Source organism: Cervus elaphus, chromosome 29, assembly GCF_910594005.1.
Source record: "Cervus elaphus chromosome 29, mCerEla1.1, whole genome shotgun sequence".
Classification (NCBI taxonomy): Eukaryota; Metazoa; Chordata; class Mammalia; order Artiodactyla; family Cervidae; genus Cervus; species Cervus elaphus.
The window spans coordinates 13,773,783-13,780,404 of record NC_057843.1 but is presented as its reverse complement, the minus strand read 5'-3'; the positions used below and the strand labels follow the sequence as shown (position 1 = coordinate 13,780,404).

The window sequence follows — 6,622 nt, the reverse complement described above, 5'->3', positions numbered from 1 at the left end:
GGAATATGGTGAACTGCAGTCATATTTTGGCCTATTTGGAATATCAAAGGACAAAGAAAGAACCCCAAATTTGATACCTGCAAAATATCTTATCCTGTCTTTCCTAGACACATTCAGCAAGCTAAATAGCATCTGTATTACCCTGCACTGCCCACATATTCTAGAAACCACAAATATAGGGCAATAAAGCCTAAACATTTATAGTGTAAATGATCAAATAGCTTTGCATCTATTAACTAACTGAACTTTAATCTATCAGGTTGAAACAAATATTATCTCTATTATATAGTTGAGGCAACTGAAGAGCACCAACAAAGTAAGTTTCCTAAAATCATACAACACCAGCTTGTAAATGATGGAGACAGGATGAAAATTCGTTCATCTGGCCCCAGGGCCTCCTCTCTCAAATACTATACAGTTTACCCTGATAATCTGAAATCCAGGAAAATCAGGACTTTTTGTTGTTGTTGCTGTTATGAAAACCAAAATAAAGAATCATTTGAGGAAACAAGTGATCAAGAGCTTAAAATATTAAAGATAGATAAAAGATTAAAATATTTCTATGTAAGTGGCAACAAGGAAGTCATAGGTGAGATAATAAAGTTGGGTAATTGAGTATGAGAAGGAAGGCATTTTGATTTAAATGAGTCCTGCTGATAAAAAGAAGACACAGGCAAAGACACAGAGAAAGACAAATAGAAAGCTCAAGGGCATGAGTAGGGTACTGATGGCTGACATTCTTATAGTCATTAAACAATAGATGCAGAAATGACTAATAGATTAAAGCTTATCTTTGATCCCCACCACTATGTGCATAGATCTTCTTGATGACTAAGCCCCCTGATAAAGTGTTCTCTTGTTTAACACAAATCATTTAGCTGTGGCTCTCAGAGACAACAACTTCCTCCATGCAATTTTTTCAGTTCCCCATGTGGCTCTACTTCTGCGATTGCATTTGATGATTCTCATAGAATCATAGGTTGTTGACACATTTAAACTTCCAATTCTACATGTACAGATCTTCCCATAGCTTTGAAGCTTTGAAGTTCTAATTCCCAACTTAAATAATTTATTTCATAACTCACAATAGAGTCTGCTACCATGATAAAATATTTATATACTAGGTATCCTCCTATACCTCACAAAGCAAGTAAATAATATTTCAACATTGAGTGTGATGTAGGTGTTTTGTACATATAACTTAAAACACTAAGAATATTTCCATATCTAATGTGCTGAGTGTCTTTTAAGAAATGATAATTTAATCAAATGAATTTTATTCTTTTTTTGAGATAACCATATGTTTTCTATACTGTTTTCTCTTTGTAATAGGTAATCACATTGTTTTGAATAATAAAGCTTATATTCTCAGAATAAATCAGATATATTTATTGTAACAATTCAATTTGCTAAAGTTTTGTTCATGAGTCTTTGAATCTACGTTTATGGGGTTTATTTTCCTTTAACTTTTCTATAAGTGTAATATTCTCTAGTTAGTATTAGAGTTACACTGGTTTTAAATCTTAACTAATATTGGTATTATATCTTCTTTTAGTGTTTGTAGTTTTTATGAATGGGAGACTTTTAAACTAAAAATTCAACAGGCAAGAGATTAACCATACTTTTTATTTCTTTTTCTCAGTTTTGGCAAGCTAAAACTTACCAAAGTTTTATTACTTAAAGAAATAAATCTATTTTTTTCTGGATTTTCATGTTTTGACATAAATTTCTTTATTATCTTTTTTAATGTGGGGAGGGCTTGAAAATAATGATAAACACCCATGTGCAAGCTTTTGCACGGATATAACATTTTCAAGTTCTTTGGGTAAATATCAAACAATTGCTGGAGTATATGAAAATAGCTTGTTTAGTCTTATTAGAAACTGCAAACTGTCTTCCAAAAGTGGCTGTACATTTTTGCATCCCCTCTAGGAATCAATGAGAACTCCAGTTGCTCAACAACCTCACTGAGGTTCACAACTCGGCTAATCTCCGCTGTGTCTCGGGGTCCCACCTGATGACCCAGGAGTTTCCTCGTGGCCTCTGGTAACTCATTGGTGCTTACCTCCCCGTCACCATTGGTGCCAAACCCTCGGAAGGCATCTCGCAGGTCCTTTACTCCAATCACATCTACTGTCTCCGCCAGTTTAGGTCCCATTAGCTCCACAAAGTCACCAAAATCTACGTGGTTACCCAGGTTAATATTGATCTGTTGAGACAGCTCGATGAGCTCCATCTCGGTGGGCATGTAGCCCATGGTGCGCATGCAGTTACCCAGGTCCCGGCAGGTGATGTAGCCATATTCATCCTTGTCAAATTCTCTGATGGCCTCCCTGAGCTCTTCAATCTCCTCTGGCTGCAGAGATCTGTCAGGCTGCCTGTTCTCCGCGAAGCCGTTACGCAGAAAGATGAAGGCTGGGCCCAGCAGGTTGTGTATGACCGCGCAGTTCTGGGCCAGCATCAGGAGGGGCCTGGGAAGATCGCCGCTGGCTGCCAGCCCCTCTTCACTCGTCTGCACCACTGTGTAGCTAGCCTTCTCTTGGCACACCTTCCTTGAGAGATAGTGGAGGCTTGACACAGTTTGCCTATCCTAAGCTGAGGCAGCCCCTTTCAGGATCCCGGGGGCCATGAGACCCGAGTCCCAGTCCCCGCCAACCTCTGCCTGCGCCGTTCTTCCTCCAGGAATGGCTGAGCCGTCTCTCCTGCGTGGGTGCCCTCTTACTCTTCTGCCTGCTCCAGCTCCCTGATTTTTTCTTTTTTTTTTTGGTGGACTGTGTGTGTGTTTCATTTTCTGGACACTTTCTTAAGGAGATGAAGGCAGGAGGGGGGAGTACAGGCACAGAGAAAATCGCCTGGAGAGCTGATGGCGGAGGGCAGCTGAGCTGGAGAAGGTGGCAGGATCATCTTCCCAGCTGTATGCATCTTTTAGAGGTATGTGTCTTTCAGAAATATTTTCTCCTAGTATATGTCATGGCTTCTAATTCTCTTCACATTGTCTTTTACTGGGTAGCTTTTTTTTTTTTTTTTTTTTTAATTTTAATGACGTCTAGCATAGCTACTATTTCTTTCATGATCATACCTTTGCTATTAAATATATAAAGCCATCACTATATCTAGGGTCATCTAGGTTAACTCCTTTGTTGTCTTTTAGTTTTGTGCTTTACATTTAGGTGTGTAATACATTTTTAGTTTAGTTTTTCTTTTTTTGTAAGGGTGTAAGGTCTCTGTCACATTTTCTTGTTTGTTTGCATCTGGCTATCCAGGTTTTGTTTTTTGTTTTTGTTTTGTTTTTCACACATTTTGATGTATCTTTCTGCTATCAACATATATATTTTTTCTTACATTTTGTTTCACCACAATCTTGATTACTGAGATAATCCAAGATTGAACTTGAATCCTTGAAAATGCTTGTATACTAATAGTTCACATATATTCCAAAATTATAGCTATATAGGGTCAATAAAATTGTATAAAATATATATTTAGGAACTTATTTTGCTTTTGTTTTAAATGAGGGATGACTAGAGGTTTTCCCACCAAATGCACCAAAAGATGTAAAACTGGTACAGATTTTGATCAAGCAAATTATATCAAGTCAAAGAATAATTGCTCTCAAGATTTATGTCTAATTGTGGCTCATTTATTAGGATACAGTTATCTAGGAGACAGCTATTACCTAAATAGCTGGGTATTCTTTAGTGTGAAAGCATGTTCTCAGAAAAGATATGAGATATTCCTATGTGCATAGATGTAAAGACTATCAATGAACATGTCCTATAGAGCAGTATCCCCAGTCAACTATGAGATTTATATTACAAATTAAACATGCTTCTCTAGTGAATTAATACCATCAATTTTTTGCTATTAAAACTAGTCCTTGGAACAAAATTCTTCATTGAAATATGGTCTTGGTTACTGATTAAAATATGGAAATTATGTGTACAAGACCCCTAGAAATGGTAGAACTTCCGTATTCCCTATCTTTTTCTTTTTAGGGCAGTCGGTTATTTAAAGGTAAAGGGAAAATAATGGCATGACTTACTACAGAGTTAGTGCAACATAGTGAAGCACCTACAGAACCTTGGAAGCAAAGGAGCATATAACTTGTCAGCTAAGACTTGCACCATAAGATTAAATAGTCTGCATCCTCAATTAATCTTTGAGTATAAGGAGAGAAAAAATGAATAATTAAATATGAGCTATTAATTTTAAAAATAAAGTAAAAATAAAAGCTACCTATTTACTTAATTTTATTAGATGTAGGCTATATAACACTGACAATATTATCTCTGATCTCAAGGCAATTATAAACTCACTATCAGTCGATTGCCAGTTACAGAGAAAGTATAAAATAAAATGAAAATGTAATCCTCCATATCTATTTTTATTTAGAAAATGGAGCCCAGAAATAGAGTCACATGCTATTGGCTACAAAATCCAGAGGAATAAGTTTGATATTTTATTGATCCGTTATGCATAAGGTGATTTATCTTCTATTCAAAGACATCTTGGGCAGTTTTTATTCTGCTGAAACTGAATGCAATAAATAAAAAGGTAGTGACTTTTTATTAGAATTGATAATACAAGTGAATATTATTTATGAGTGCAAGTGGACACATTAAAATGCCAAATAACAATCATATTTCAGGATATATTTGGTTATTTACAAGTATAAAATGTGTGATTATATTATTTTTAACAAAGCTTAAGTAGGACAACTTTTTGTAAAAGAATGACTATTGCAATATTCATTATAATTATGAAGTGTTATTAGCAATGGACTTAGCACATTTTATGTGTTTATATTTGGTCTCAGCACAACAGAGAGATGTGGGCTACAGTCTATGGGGTCACAGTCAGTTACAACTGAGCATGCACATATGCATAAGACATAGTTTTAAGCACATTTAAAATATTTCATAATAATAATTAAATATTGTAAATGTATAATTCATTGAGCTTATCTTGATTTTATATTTTAACAGAGATATAAGAAATGCTGATTTTTTTTTTTAGATTTTTCTCATGTTTTATTTTCATTTTTGATTTATATATCCAGACATAAGATTATCACATGAGTATTTATTATTGATATATATCTATTGTGAATTGTACTTCTTTTTTTTTTTTCCCTTTATTTATTTATTTTTTCAGTGGGTTTTGTCATACATTGATATGAATCAGCCATAGATTTACACGTATTCCCCATCCCGATCCCCCCTCCCACCTCCCTCTCCACCCGATTCCTCTGGGTCTTCCCAGTGCACCAGGCCCGAGCACTTGTCTCATGCATCCCACCTGGGCTGGGGATCTGTTTCACCATAGATAATATACATGCTGTTCTTTCAAAACATCCCACCCTCACCTTCCCCCACAGAGTTCAAAAGTCTGTTCTGTACTTCTGTGTCTCTTTTTCTGTTTTGCATATAGGGTTGTCATTACCATCTTTCTAAATTCCATATATATGTGTTAGTATGCTATAATGTTTTTTATCTTTCTGGCTTACTTCACTATGTATAATGGGCTCCAGTTTCATCCATCTCATTAGAACTGGTTCAAATGAATTCTTTTTAATGGCTGAGTAATATTCCATGGTGTATATGTACCACAGCTTCCTTATCCATTCAAAATGTTGATTTAAAGTTGTGTTATATTTCCTATACTTTTGTTACTGTATTTTATCATCTGGAAGCACTAATATTGTAGGATGTCTATTTATAATACAAATTGCTTGCAAATAGTTAAACTGGAGAGATCAATCAAGATGGCAGAGAAAAAGAACATGAAAGTCACCTCACTTCATGAACACATCAAAAATACATCCATGTGTGGAAAAATCCTCACTGAACACTACCTGGAAACTGGCAGAAAGTCTTGTACAACCAAGGCTTTAAGCAAAGATAGACACAGAGTCCGGTAAAGACAAAATAAGCCATCAGGTTGGGATCTGTGTCCCCAGGAAGGAGACTCAGAGGGGAAGAGAGCTTACAGAAGCAGCAATTCGCCCTGTGGAGTGAGTGCTTCGACTGACATACTGAATGCTTACAAAGTGAAGATGAACCTGCTTGACTGGTTGGAGGGCTGGTAGGAGTGACAAGAGGGCTATGGAAATCCCAGACACTCTCCTGAGAAGCACATACATGCTGACTTGCACCCAAGGCCATGTGGAGGTGGGAGATTGAGGACTGCTCCAGGGGCTTCCTGGATTTCCATGACCATCAATCCCATGACCCAGCCTACACAAGCAAACACTCCAACCTTATTTACTCCATGTCACACTGGATCTAGGGCTGCCACAACGAGTGAGAGAGTAGGATCGTGGCCCAGAGGGGCAGACCTGGGTGGGTCTTGGTGGCCACTGCTGGTACTTACTTAGGCAGCACAACAGAAGGAGCCCGGGATAATGATGGTGTCTAGTCCACCACGGTCCACACTCAGATACATGTAAAGAGTCAATATGGGCCTTGCCTGCCGTGCAGTCTGGGGTGACAGAGGCTGGTGGCAGTAGTCAGTTGAGGCATAAAGTGATTTGGACCCAAGGTTAATTCTGAGCAGGTTGAGAGCAACACCTGCTGTCACCTAGAAAGGCAGTGCATCAGAAGGAACTCAGACTTCTACCTGC

General features: G+C 37.2%; 1 pseudogene; it reads right to left on the bottom strand.

Moving 5' to 3' along the window:
• Positions 1 to 1,876: 1,876 nt before the first annotated feature.
• LOC122685774 lies at positions 1,877 to 6,142 on the bottom strand (annotated as a pseudogene).
• Positions 6,143 to 6,622: the final 480 nt, after the last annotated feature.